Consider the following 14,945-nt stretch of genomic DNA (forward strand, 5'->3'; position numbering starts at 1 on the left):
GCTATGAGCTTGTAGGTCTGCTATTTTTGAAAAATCGAAGAACGACTGACATAGAAACATAGCTTTTTCAGAAAACTGTCAGTTTCAAACAGACATTTTTAGAATCTGATCTCAGGTCAGAATGGGTTAACTCTATAATTGCTGCTAGCTGTTAGCATAATCGCCAGCTCCAGGGGCCATCGCATACGTTCACTTTGAATAGACGGTGTTTGCCCCACACACACACACACACACTCGCTACAAACACAAACACAGCATCGGAAAACACACACAAGATCCTTTCCTCTCGTCAGAAGCTTTAACATGGCGCCAGAATCGCGGTACAACAAAGGCACAAATTAATCCAAAATGTGGATGGATGGCAGAAAACCCACCAAAGGACAGCGATTTTAGAAGAAGAGTTATTATGACGGTTTGAAAAATCTTCCCTTCCACTGAGAATATATGCAATCCCATAGTTGGAACGGTGGGGCGTTGTTGCTATGGGAACCGGACCAATGTTAAAGGCTTCCCGTAGGCATCAACCATTATATAGACAGAGTCCACGTTGGGTTACGTATATATACAGACTTGGGATATGGCGCCCCCTAGCGTCGACGTATGTATATATACAGCAGCAGCAGCGCAAACGGGAACAGGAACTTCCAACTTCTCTTTTCTACCACGTTTGACCTGCATCTTCAGGCCCTTTCCTAAAGCTCTGGACATTCTGTGAGCCCACTTGAACTATGTAGAGACGGTTTGACCTCGAGTTTGGACCTCAAGTTAACCCATTTTGGTGTTTCAAGCATTCTGTTATACTTTAGCTATTGAAAAATAGCAGATCTACAAGCTCATAGCGCGCCACCGAGTGGCGCGCTATGAGCTTGTAGATCTGCTATTTTTGAAAAATCGTAAAAATGCGGCACAAATCTTTGAATAGGTATATATTCTTTCAGAGCGAACGTTTTTTTTTATTTCGACGTCACGCCTAAATGGGTTAATGTATGAGGCAAACTATTTCCTTAGGGGGGGGGGATTCAATAATGTAGCTACAAATATGTGTCAACTAAGTACCATGTATTGCAGTAATAGGGACTTTTTTAGTATATCGTTCTAATACACCAGAAACATTTTGGGAAATGTTTTATGTAATCTTTCCTTCACTTCCTAGCTGCAAATTAATGTTCTGCATTCTTTGTATAACCTGGGGCCACACGCTATACCTGCAAGCTGCAAACCAAGATTCAGGTATTCAGTATTTTAGCCGTGACGTGAGCGCCCACCTCCTGAGATACTTCCGGGTCCTACTCTTGTGTCGCTTTTGTGTCCCCATAGAGTTATACTGAGTCCCTCCGTCGTCTGACCAAATCTGAGAGTAAGGCGCGATTCATCCTCGAATAAAAGTCGGTTCGGCGCTGTAGAGCCTACAATGTGACGTCATTTGGTTCTGTAGAGCCTACAATGTGACGTCATTTGGCTCTGTAGAGCCTACAATGTGACGTCATTTGGCTCTGTAGAGCCTACAATGTGACGTCATTTGGCTCTGTAGAGCCTACAATGTGACGTCATTTGAGGTTCGGGGAGGGGGGGGGGGGGGGGGGGGGGGGGTACGGTCCTAAAGTCGCCTCTTCGGTGCTACTGAAAACTTCTGACGAGCCGAAATCATTTCGGCACTACAACGGTAAAATTAAACAACCACGAAAGTCTCATTTTACAGGCTTTCCTTGCAACAACAAAGGTCTCCCAAATCTGGCTGTGTCGGCCCGTCTTGCCCCACACTGAATACTATCGCCATTTTATTTCATTGTGTCGACTGAATCCCCCATTAGAGATCGTATGAATGCATACTCGATAGAACATACTCAACCCTGCACACATTCTAAATATACAGAACATTAATAATTCTACTTGAGTTGGAAGCATTAAGACCAATATAGGTCTTTTTCAGAAATTGAGCCATTGAGGGTTGTGTCTCAGGAGGTAGAGCAGGTCGGTCGTCCAATGATCCCTGGGTCGGCGGTTCGAATCCCGGCTCCACCTCCTGTCCACATGTGGAAGTGTCCTTGGGCAAAGACACTGAACCCTACGTTGTCTCCAGTGAGTCGGTCGGTGTGAGCTCGCCACCGTCGGTGTGTGAATGTGGGGAAGTGAGGACGCTGGCGTCGACTGTTCGCCGCTTCACCTCCCGATGTATGTATGAATGAACGAACCGTTGTGAAGCGCTTGGAACTTGGAAAAGCGCTATAAAAAAAACATTATTATTCAAATATTTTAACCCTCAATGGCTTCCTTTCTGAAAAATCATGTAATCATGTAAAAAGATTCACGCGTTTAGATATTGCTATTTACAATGAGAAGCGGACGGGAGCTGGTGCCACTTGGACCCGGACGTAACGAAATGACACGGACGTAACGTAACGGACTACAAAATGACGTCAGACCAGTGTGTGTCCAGTGGAAACCTCGTATGAATCTGATCTCAGGTCAGAATGGGCTAGAGTCAATGCCTGGAGAATGGGGTCCAAACATTGTCCTCTCATTCGCCTGCTGAAAATGCTCTTTTATATGTGAGGGGTCTGGCTCGGATTATAATCACAATGACATAGCCGCAGGTTGTGATTTGGTCATGAACAATAATCGAATATCTTGGTGTTGAATCTTTAGCCTGGCTAATAAACCAGACTCAAATCACACTGTCGCGTCCGGCAGGCATTCGGTTCATTCGGTCTGGCTTATTATTATAGCCAGGCTAGTTGAATTTTAACATGAAAATTGTCGTCTCTCTCTGGGTTAGACATTTTCTTTATGTACAGTACTGTATGTTATGGCGTTTCTCAGAATACGGCGGGAAGATTGGGAGTGAGTCAAAGTTACATGAATTCCCTCACATGGACTGGAATTCATTCAATCTTATTAGACTTGTGCGAAGCAACTATCGGTATATTTTTCCACCAGTGCATCTGCTTAATAGCTACTAAAAGTTCATCAACATTGTACTGTAACTAAGTGCGTGAAAAGAGGAGTTAACGGGCAATTATTATGGGCACTGTATTTTGCCCGTAAACCTCAAGTTTAGCAGCATATACAGTTAATATACGGTAATATACAGGTGTGATGGTACAATTCGGGAGTTTACCGGAGTTTGTTGGAAGGTTTAACGGGAGTTTCCTGTAATATACACATCTGTCTGTATTCCATTCTTTTTGCACAGAGAAAAGTGGATGGACCTATAGAGAACTATACTTTAAAAGTGTGATATTGTTTTAAAATAAGTAATAATTCAATATTGTGTATTTGCAGTATTCTGTGAGAGACAGAAGGATGTCTGTGACTGCATGGAGGCCTATGTGCTGCTTTGCACATTGGAGGAGTCTAGAGGGAATTAAAGATTGAATTTAAATTCAATTAGACAAAAAGATAATCGTATAGTATGCTCTATACTATACGATTATCTTTTTATCTTATTGTCGCAGTCAGAACGGAGAGTGGCCCAGGAAATGATTCTCCATTCATTTTCTCCAGAGGCTTTTCAAAAAGTATTTATTTAAAGACCGTTACGCAAAGCCAACTCGGATCGTGACAAATCATGACTAATAATTACAATGTTTTGGGCCGATCAAATAATTAGTAAGAAGAAAAACAAAACAAATAGTGTTGTATATCCTGCCTTTATTTTCATCTTTCAAATTATTTGATCGGCACAAAGTATTGTGTTTGTTGTCATGATTTGTCACAATCCGATTGTCAAGCTCATAGCGCGCCACTGAGTGGCGCGCTATGAGCTTGTAGGTCTGCTATTTTTGTAAAAATCGAAGAGCGACTGACGTAGAAGACATTTAAAAAAAAATCTGATCTCAGGTCAGAATGAAAACTGTCAGGATGTAGAAGACATTTTTAGAATCAGATCTCAGGTCAGAATGGGTTAGGGGGACTTGTCTTGAGGAAGTTTTCCCTTCTGACTTGATGGAAAATGAATGGCTAACAGTTTAAAACTTGAATTATGTGTATTATCTTCTTTTTTGGTATGACCAAAGCCTCAACGTGCCTTGTTTACTTGACCACAGGGGACCACTCATGATCAAGACCACATTTTTACACAACTGTTATGAAATGAAATTGTGAATTAATTATCATTAAACTGTTTTTAAGCAGTTTAAATTTAAAAAGGAAAACTGTTTTTGAATGTTTTAGATTGTTCGAGCGAGATGTAATTATTTAAAATGCAAGCGTGTGATGATGAATAAAGTGGAAGACGAGAATTTTGCATCATCCATTTTTTTTATTGTCAGTCATGTTGAAATGTGTCAAGTCCACTACAATAGCCTACATTGATGACAATGTTTTGTTGTGAGAAGAATTAATGCACATTCGGATTTTTAAGGTACACATAATTGTAGTACTAATTCTATTATTTGTGTTCAGTTCAGTTCAGTTGCTGCGAGAGTGAGTTCTAGTCAACACCAACTCGGGATTCCTGGATCGCTGCCCTCCACAATTTCCTATATCCAACATCAGGTTCTTGAGCTCTGCAGTGTTGTCAGCCAAGCTGTCGCAAGGACACAAAGTAGCTCATAATAACATGTCTAACAGTGGATTTTTATGAAACAAACCCTTTGAGGATAGAAAGAGAATAATTCAAGCTTCCCGTACAGCTGCAATGTTGGTGAGTTTGACGTTGTTTAATGCAGTCAGATAGGACTTTTCTGTTTGGATGAATGGGCTGCCATTGGAAGTTGCACCTATAGGTAGCACCTTGCCATTAACTTATTTGGTAAGATGGCTGTGGCCTGCATATGGAGAATAGGGTCAATTTACAGTACTTCATGTCTCTAGTTCTGGGTGCCTGACGCAGTGCCAGCCTCTAGTTCTGGGTGCCTGACGCAGTGCCCTGCCAGCCTCTAGTTCTGGGTGCCTGACGCAGTGCCAGCCTCTAGTTCTGGGTGCCTGACACAGTGCCCTGCCAGCCTCTAGTTCTGGGTGCCTGACACAGTGCCCTGCCAGCCTCTAGTTCTGGGTGCCTGACACAGTGCCCTGCCAGCCTCTAGTTCTGGGTGCCTGACACAGTGCCCTGCCAGCCTCTAGTTCTGGGTGCCTGACGCAGTGCCCTGCCAGCCTCTAGTTCTGGGTGCCTGACGCAGTGCCCTGCCAGCCTCTAGTTCTGGGTGCCTGACGCAGTGCCAGCCTCTAGTTCTGGGTGCCTGACGCAGTGCCCTGCCAGCCTCTAGTTCTGGGTGCCTGACGCAGTGCCAGCCTCTAGTTCTGGGTGCCTGACGCAGTGCCAGCCTCTAGTTCTGGGTGCCTGACACAGTGCCCTGCCAGCCTCTAGTTCTGGGTGCCTGACACAGTGCCAGCCTCTAGTTCTGGGTGCCTGACACAGTGCCCTGCCAGTCTCATCCTTCACCCTCATTATGTGTGTCGTTCACTATGCGTTTCATGTTACCATGTTGAGCTACCTCCTCAATCAGATTACGTCTGTGTTTGTTCCTTATTAGATTGACATATAAGAGTTGACTTGTCCTGTAATTGGGAAAGCTCTGATCGTCATAATTGAATACATTTAGCAGATTAACTCGTCATGTGGCTCTACTCCTGGAAGGACACTTCTAGTCACTTATGGTGGGGCCGTCTGTGTAGGTTCTCATTCATTTAGAATTTTAGATTAAAAAAAATGTCTTCTAAATCATTACTTTTTTTCTGAAAAACCTCATGTTTCTGTATCAGTGGTTCATGTCAAGGACCCCAAAGAAATGATGTATTTGGTCGTCGACCCCCATCTGAAAACATGTTGTTCCAGGGATCCCCCCCCCCCCCCCCCCCCTCGTAGCGCTTGTAGATCTGCTATTTTTCAATAGCTAAAGTATAACATAATGCTTAAAACACCAAATGGGGTTCCCGCCCAGAATGTGTTATTAAACCTATATGCCCAACCCAAACTCCAATCAGAGGGAACATGGGGATGTGCTTATTATTTTTGCGATATGCTCTTATTAACCAGTCCTTAGATAATTGACACAGGGGTGAAAAATGGGTTACAAAGTCGTGGGATAAAAATGAAACATCACTGATTTCTGCTCTCACCCATCACAAGTTCCTCTTCACATCCTTGCAGGGGCGGCGGCTCAGCGGTAGAGTGGGCGGATGGTAACCGCAAGGTTGCCAGTTCGAACCCGGGCTCCCCCAGAGTTGGTGTCAAAGTGTCCTTGAGCAAGACACTGAACCCCTAATTGCTCCTGATGTGCATGTTGGTGCCTTGCATGGTTTCCTCTGGCATCAGTGTGTGAATGTGTGTGTGTGTGTGAATGCATGGGTGAATGTAATGCACAATCTATGTAAAGGTGTGTGAATGCATGGGTGAATGTAATGCACTATCTATGTAAAGGTGTGTGAATGCATGGGTGAATGTAATGCACAATCTATGTAAAGGTGTGTGAATGCATGGGTGAATGTAATGCACTATCTATGTAAAGGTGTGTGAATGCATGGGTGAATGTAATGCACAATCTATGTAAAGGTGTGTGAATGCATGGGTGAATGTAATGCACTATCTATGTAAAGGTGTGTGAATGCATGGGTGAATGTAATGCACAATCTATGTAAAGGTGTGTGAATGCATGGGTGAATGTAATGCACAATCTATGTAAAGGTGTGTGAATGCATGGGTGAATGTAATGCACTATCTATGTAAAGGTGTGTGAATGCATGGGTGGATGTAATGCACTATCTATGTAAAGGTGTGTGAATGCATGGGTGAATGTAATGCACAATCTATGTAAAGGTGTGTGAATGCATGGGTGGATGTAATGCACTATCTATGTAAAGGTGTGTGAATGCATGGGTGAATGTAATGCACAATCTATGTAAAGGTGTGTGAATGCATGGGTGAATGTAATGCACTATCTATGTAAAGGTGTGTGAATGCATGGGTGGATGTAATGCACTATCTATGTAAAGGTGTGTGAATGCATGGGTGAATGTAATGCACTATCTATGTAAAGGTGTGTGAATGCATGGGTGAATGTAATGCACAATCTATGTAAAGGTGTGTGAATGCATGGGTGAATGTAATGCACTATCTATATGTAAAGGTGTGTGAATGGGTGAATGTAATGCACTATCTATGTAAAGGTGTGTGAATGTGTGTGTGAATGTAATGCACATCTATGTAAAGGTGTGTGAATGTGTGTGAATTGGGTGAATGTAATGCACAATCTATAGCGCCTTGGATAAAGGCGCTATATAAATGCACCATTTACCATTTTGCAGCATAGTAGCGTATGTGGGCATTTCATCCTACTATAAATGCACTGTGTGAGTGTGAGTGTGAGTGTGAGTGTGTGCGTGCGTGCGTGCGTGCAAATATGAGGACCCAAAGAAGGTGTTGGATATGGATATCAATATGGTTATTGGTTGCCATGGAAACCCTTGATCCCAGGGGAACTTGTGACCTGCTTGTGACCCACAAACAAGCCTCAATGGTCGGATAAGTCACATGAGTGACCCAGGAGGAGGTTTTAATGGATCTGTACCAGTAGAATGTTACTACACAACACAATCACATGATGTAAACAGACCATGATGTAAACAGATCACTGAAATGGCATAGAGAAGTTTACAAATTCATTTTTGTTAGGTATAACATCATCAATAATAGAGTGCGATTCCCCCTGTCAGGTGTAAAGGAGCGACTTGGACACTCAGGCATGAAGGAAGCATGAGTTCAAGTCCGTTGCTCTCCCCTTGTCCCCCATATATGGGGACTAGGTTGGTCTCCCCTTGTCCCCCATATATGGGGACTAGGTTGGTCTCCCCTTGTCCCCCATATATGGGGACTAGGTTGGTCTCCCCCTGTCCCCAATATATGGGGACTAGGTTGGTCTCCCCTTGTCCCCCATATATGGGGACTAGGTTGGTCTCCCCTTGTCCCCCATATATGGGGACTAGGTTGGTCTCCCCTTGTCCCCCATATATGGGGACTAGGTTGGTCTCCCCCTGTCCCCAATATATGGGGACTAGGTTGGTCTCCCCTTGTCCCCCATATATGGGGACTAGGTTGGTGGAGGGTGTGTAGAGCCCAGGATCACATTAGATGATTGACACAGGGGTGAAAAATGGGTTACAAAATCATGGGATAAGAAAAAATATATAAAAATAATAGAGTGCGATTGAATTACTTAAAATGTGGCAATTGCTCGCATTATGACAATGAATTATGAAGTGGATTACATTTGACATAGCCTACCCTATATCAATGTCAGATATGTGAGAATGCACATCACCAAGTGTTATATATATCACTCAAGTCAAGTAAAAAGATGACAAGAAATCAATGTAATGTAGGCCTACATACTGCAGGCATACAGTATAATTTGATTTGGCTTTCTATAGTAGGCTATACATTAATAACATCATTGCAGTACTAATTATTTGTGTAGTTGGTTAGTTAGGCCTACATTTCATGTGTTGTAACTTGTGTCCTATGGTGACTGTAACCATATTCTCACATCCTTAATCCGATTATGTTTGTTTATCCTCTCCTCATCAGACATGAACATTTTTACAAGGTTTAAAGATGGAGTGCCGTGATTTTTGTTCCAGTAGGCTATTTTTGTATACTTCCACTACATTTCAAAGACAAATGTATGCAGGCCTACATACTGCACTACTGTACATGACTCTACTTGGGAAAATATAGGCATGTAATTTAACCACTTAAAGCTGCTGCACTATATGCTATAATACAATTTCCTCTTCTACACAAACGTGCTACATTTCCCCTTTTATTTTTGCAGATGGGGTGCTGAATAATAAACCGTTCAGCAGCACTGCATGAGCAATTAAGGACCATTTTTCCATTTTCCATTTCCATGAGCATCATCACAAATTATCTATCCGACAGTGACGCCTAATAATTCCTAAAGTTGCAAAAGGAGCTGCCTCCAAGTAAAATATCGTTTCTATAGTCAAACCAAACCATTGAGGCAATAGCTATAGCCTATGCTGCTGACAGAGAGAGATTCCTTATCAGACTTTTCCTTTGACGCAGTGCCGTGCACAGACATTTAGAGGGGCAGGTGCTCAAGTGAAAAAAAAGGGCACCTTGTGCAGCGCATTTTCGGGCAGGAACCCATTTTGGTGCTTTAGCTATTGAAAAATAGCAGATCTACAAGCTCATGGCGCGCTACGAGCTTGTAGGTCTGCTATTTTTTTTTTATCGAAGAACCACTGACATATAGAAACATAGCTTTAGATTGTGGGGGGCCTAAATAATATAGTAGAAGCGTTTTTTTGGATCAATGTCACCGCATGGTCCACTCAAATTAAGAAAAAAAATAAAACGTTTTTTCTTTTTCTTTCTTTTTAAAGAGCACATTGCCAAAAGGGCAGGGGGCGCTCTAGCACCCCCTAGTGTCTATCTGTGCACGCCACTGCTTTGACGCATAATAATAACTCGCCTCGCAGTCAGTTGAGACTTGTTTGCTGTATTAGTGAATGTTATACTTTTCCTATGAGTGTGCAGCTCCCAGCCTCCCTCCCACCACGCCCATTGAGCAGGAGAGAGAGAGAGAGAGATCACATTACATGATAGAGGGTTTGAACTGGTCTGGGCCGATAGAAGAGAAGACAGCCCGCTGGGTGGGGGAGTTATAGTAGTGGAGACCATAGTGACTGTTGACATCCCACCTCTGGAATGCACGGCGGAAAGTCGCTCCTCCGCTGAACCGAGACGCAGCCAGGCGCACGCGAAAAGTCCACCACCAGGTAAGGCTATACAGTTCCTCTCTCACCTGCAGCATGTTGTGTATATATATACTGTAAATGATATGTGCATTTATAGTTGTCGCTATACTCGCTAATATATAGTTTTCTGTCCTTAAATGTGGGAGATATACAGAGGAGAGGCTCTCCTCTGTTATTTAGCCATGGACTGTCTGTCTGTCTTCATTGAAACCAAACGTGGTTCTCTGAAGTCTGAACAGTAAACACTCACTCTTTGCCTGCATCATGTGAGGTTAAATTGTCCATTGCGCTTTTTCCAACTTGGCCACATTATAGTGGCAAGTTTGACGTTTTATAAACGTAAACCACGACAGAACTAACTGGTCAGTGGTCAGCATGTTGGCTGAGCTTTATGATAAACTAAAACTATCTGAGTCCATAGGGGCTTTAGTACGGCTAGATATTTGTGTTGGGAACTTATTGGGTCCCATCATGAGTCAACTCATCACCAACACCTGCATGACCTGAGACCTGCTGCTTGTTTTATTGGAGTTCACACCATAAGCGGTGTCATGTTTTTCCGACGCAGTAAATCCAGAAAGAGTGTGTGTAAAAGTGAGCACTGCTTTTTATAGAAATGCACAGCATGGGAAAGGCTATAAGTTACACTAAAAGCTGGCTTGGGTTGGTTAATTAAGTTATCCCGTCTTATAAAATGAGATAAAGAAAGACCTGGTCAACAGGCATTAATTGCCAATTGGTCATGTTGCCTTGCCCAAAATACATCACTACATATGTTTTCATCAAAGTTAGAGCTACCTTGGGTGTCTTTTCTTTGCAAGTCTGCAGTCCAGTCCAGTTCTTTGATAAAACGTTTTATACTTTTGGTTATCAGTAGTAGTAGGCTACTGTCAGAAACTGGTTATACTAATTTCCTAAATCAAAGTGGAATGATTTGATGCAGAAATGTATAGTGCACGCTCAACACAGTTAAAGCCTGAGTGAACATGTCCATTTTGTGCACTTCCTAGTAATTAACCTTCATCTCCACATATGGTGAAATAATTTAAATGAAGCACATTATGCCCCTGGGTGTACAGTACAGTACAGTACAGTACATAGCTTACTGTCATAGTCAGGCATCTTAACCCATTTAGACCGATTCTACAAATGCCTTTTCTGGAAAAACCCTATTGTTTCTATGTCAGTAATCCTCAAACTATTTCATGTCAAGGACCCCTCAAATTATATGTATTTGAACCATGGACCCCCCCCATCTGAAAATATGTAGTTCCAGGGACCCCCCAGAAGCAAAAATTCCCTTTGAAAGAATATATATTCCAAATTTGCTACACATTTTCACGATTAAAAAAAATAGCAGATCTGCAAGCTCGTAGCATGGCACCCGGTGCCGCGCTATGAGCTTGCAGATCTGCTATTTTTCAATAGCTAAAGTATGACATAATGCTTAAAACACCAAAAGGGGGTTCCCGTTTTGAACGGCTTAAGTTGTCATCCAGAAATCTCAAAGGAGGGGGGGGGGGGGGGGCACACAAAAAGGAGGCACCACTACGACACCCCTCTGGTATTCTCGACAATTGGATCGATTGTCATGGACTCGTATTGCGTAACAGAGCCATTATTCTCCTGTGTCTGACAGACAGACAGACAGACATGTAGGATATCTGCCCTCCCAGACTTTTTACAATAATCAGGCATGTTGCTGCATGCCGCGTTTGAGACATGGAAAAAGATGAGAGCAGCAGCGGTCACGTCACGTACAATGATGGATGCTTGTTAAATAGTGTTGGACTCTCATCAGCCGTGGGGAGTCTTGTCTTCATCTGTCTTTTTGAGCGTGCACCTAAAAGCTGAGAGGAACCATCGTGTCTTCATCTGTCTTTTGAGCACCTAAAAGCTGAGAGGAACCATCGTGTGAGGCAGCGGTGGCCGAACTGTTTGCGGAGCGGTCTTGATATCGGAAAATCGCTAGTTCGTATCCCCGGACCGGCACGTTAAAATGACCACCGCTGAAGTGCCCTTGAGCAAGGCATTGAACCCCTACCATGAAATGTTCTATGAGCAGGGCCTGGCTGTAACAAGTTCTTGAGCTTAGTCCAGTTACCCTGGGTAAACATAGTACCTTTCCTTTCCTTAGTCCAGTTACCCTGGGTAAACATGGTACCTTTCCTTTCCTTAGTCCAGTTACCCTGGGTAAACATGGTACCTTTCCTTTCCTTAGTCCAGTTACCCTGGGTAAACATGGTACCTTTCCTTTCCTTAGTCCAGTTACCCTGGGTAAACATGGTACCTTTCCTTTCCTTAGTCCAGTTACCCTGGGTAAACATGGTACCTTACCTTTCCTTAGTCCAGTTACCCTGGGTAAACATGGTACCTTTCCTTTCCTTAGTCCAGTTACCCTGGGTAAACATGGTACCTTTCCTTTCCTTAGTCCAGTTACCCTGGGTAAACATGGTACCTTTCCTTTCCTTAGTCCAGTTACCCTGGGTAAACATAGTAACTTTGCTTTACACACACCCATGATTAAAAAATGTGACGTCAGTCATCTATGACGTTATATTGACGTATGACTGGGTCCACATTTGGGCACGGTTTCGGTTAGCCTCGGGAGGTCACAGCCAGGTCCGAACTCATTGACTGAATGAATACTTTATGAGCAGTTTGTATGTAGAAGGCTACAAGCACAGCCTAATTTCCAGTTTCTTTCCTGCGATATGATTTATTTGAACCGTGCAGGAAAGAAGAGAAGATGTGAAATATAGTAAATACAGTAGAATACACGGTCTGCTAAACTTTTTGAGCGTGTACCTAAAAGCTGAGAGGAACCATCGTGCAGCACAGGCAAGTGCAGAGAGTGTTAGAGGGGCAGGGGCTGAAATCCCGTAAGATCTACAAGCTCAAGCTCAAGATCAACGCGTCACACTGCGACGCGTTGAGAGCTTGTAGATCTGCTATTTTCGGGGCGCAACCCATCACTCTTTATCTAGTGGAGATGCAGGTGTGTAACGACATGTATTTCTAAACAAGTTTGTTCAACGCAAAATATACTGTGTTCAAGTTCAGGAGACTTCGAGGGGAAAAAAAGCAATTCTCCTGAATGCTGCCTTCCGTCCGGCATGGCATGGAAGGAAAGGAAAGGGAAAGGAGTGGCATCATGTGCATTTCTTTGGCGCGATTCATACTCCTATTCTAGAGCCGAATAAAAGCCGGTTCGGTTGAGCCTACAATGTGACGCCATTTGAGGTTCGGGGGGGGGGGGGGGGGGGGGGTACCGTGGGGGGGGTACCGTCCTAAAGTCGGCTCTTCGGTGCTACTGAAAATTTCTGACGAGCCGAAATCATTTCGGCACTACAGCGGTAAACGTCCCTGATGCAGCACATGTGCTCCAGTATATGGAATTTGACTCACTTTTACTGTGCAAATAAATATACCATCTTGACACTTTAATTTACTGACCTCTTAAAGATAGAGATAGAGAAAACTTTATTGTCCATTAAATTTAACATAAACTGTACATTTGTCTTTGGCACAACGGCAGCCAGTTTTACAACAATGAGAACAACATTACATAAAATAAAATACAACAAACGCATTAAAATGTCCACAGCAGTTGGCATTGGCACAAACAAAGTCTTGTTTGTAACCCTTCTTTTCTTTGTTGCTAATTTCATTCTAAGCCTCCTTTCTGATGGTCACAAGTCAAATTCAGGGCGAAGCAGTGTTGTTTTCGTCGACTAAAACAAAGACGAAAAATGTTCGTCGACTACCTTTTCCACTGAAGAAAACTAAATGGAAACTAAATTAAAACTATGCTATGGTGACTAAAACTAAGACTAAATATACTGACAATTTCGTCAACAAATAAAAACTAGACTAAAATGTTAGGAAGGGACTAGTGGACAACAGATCCAGTATAAGTCATTTTACACTTGGTTGCATGCTGAAAATAGCAGATCTACAAGCTTGTAGATCGGCTATTTTCAGCAAGTGTAAAATAAGTCATTATGACGGCAACAAGGCCCGCAGAAATACATTTTAGTCGACTAAATCACCTGTAGATTTAGTCGACTAAAATCTTATGACATTTAGTCGACAAACACTAATACATTCCAGGTGACTAAAATGTGACTAAGACTAAGTGAAAACTATTCAGGAGACTAATGACTAAAACTAAAATAGAAATTTGCTGCCAAAAACAACACTGGGGCGAAGAGGGTGTAAATCTGAATTGCCTGGTTGGTTATGGAGCGGTTGTGTATATGTCCTGAAGTTGGTTATGGAGCGGTTGTGTATATGTCCTGAAGTTGGTTATGGAGCGGTTGTGTATATGTCCTGAAGTTGGTTATGGAGCGGTTGTGTATATGTCCTGAAGTTGGTTATGGAGCGGTTGTGTATATGTCCTGAAGTTGGTTATGGAGCGGTTGTGTATATGTCCTGAAGTTGGTTATGGAGCGGTTGTGTATATGTCCTGAAGTTGGTTATGGAGCGGTTGTGTATATGTCCTGAAGTTGGTTATGGAGCGGTTGTGTATATGTCCTGAAGTTGGTTATGGAGCGGTTGTGTATATGTCCTGAAGTTGGTTATGGAGCGGTTGTGTATATGTCCTGAAGTTGGTTATGGAGCGGTTGTGTATATGTCCTGAAGTTGGTTATGGAGCGGTTGTGTATATGTCCTGAAGTTGGTTATGGAGCGGTTGTGTATATGTCCTGAAGTTGGTTATGGAGCGGTTGTGTATATGTCCTGAAGTTGGTTATGGAGCGGTTGTGTATATGTCCTGAAGTTGGTTATGGAGCGGTTGTGTATATGTCCTGAAGTTGGTTATGGAGCGGTTGTGTATATGTCCTGAAGTTGGTTATGGAGCGGTTGTGTATATGTCCTGAAGTTGGTTATGGAGCGGTTGTGTATATGTCCTGAAGTTTGGTTATGGAGCGGTTGTGTATATGTCCTGAAGTTGCAATTGTTTGTCTCCAATGCTCGTACTAGCCTGTCTGGTTGACTGACGTCCGTCCTGGGCGAGCTTGTTTTTTATCTGTGGCTGTCTGAGAGATTCCCATACCGGCGTAACCAGGACACCATGTTAAAAGTGAGAACACTCTTATGTGAGTGACCCCACACAGGATGTTATAGAGGATTCATAGAAAAGAAAATAAGGTCCGCACACTGGAATATAAGCTCCAAAGCTTAAACATGTATTTAAGCCTCACAGATCTTCATCATCTGATGTA

The 14,945-nt window shown here is 43.0% G+C and overlaps 1 protein-coding gene across 2 annotated transcripts in view; it reads left to right on the forward strand.

Annotated features, from left to right (window-relative positions):
• The first annotated feature begins 9,605 nt into the window (after nt 1–9,605).
• Nucleotides 9,606–14,945, forward strand: part of LOC310862323 (collagen alpha-1(XX) chain-like) — a 127,194-nt gene continuing 121,854 nt past the window's right edge. For both annotated transcript variants that reach the window (XM_083770173.1, XM_083770172.1), the window contains exon 1: nt 9,606–9,741. The gene's annotated coding sequence lies outside the window, so the exon portion shown is untranslated. The remainder of the gene's footprint in view (nt 9,742–14,945) is intronic.

The sequence above is a fragment of the Protomyctophum parallelum genome, assembly GCF_964188405.1.
Source record: "Protomyctophum parallelum genome assembly, chromosome: 7".
NCBI classification, from domain to species: Eukaryota; Metazoa; Chordata; class Actinopteri; order Myctophiformes; family Myctophidae; genus Protomyctophum; species Protomyctophum parallelum.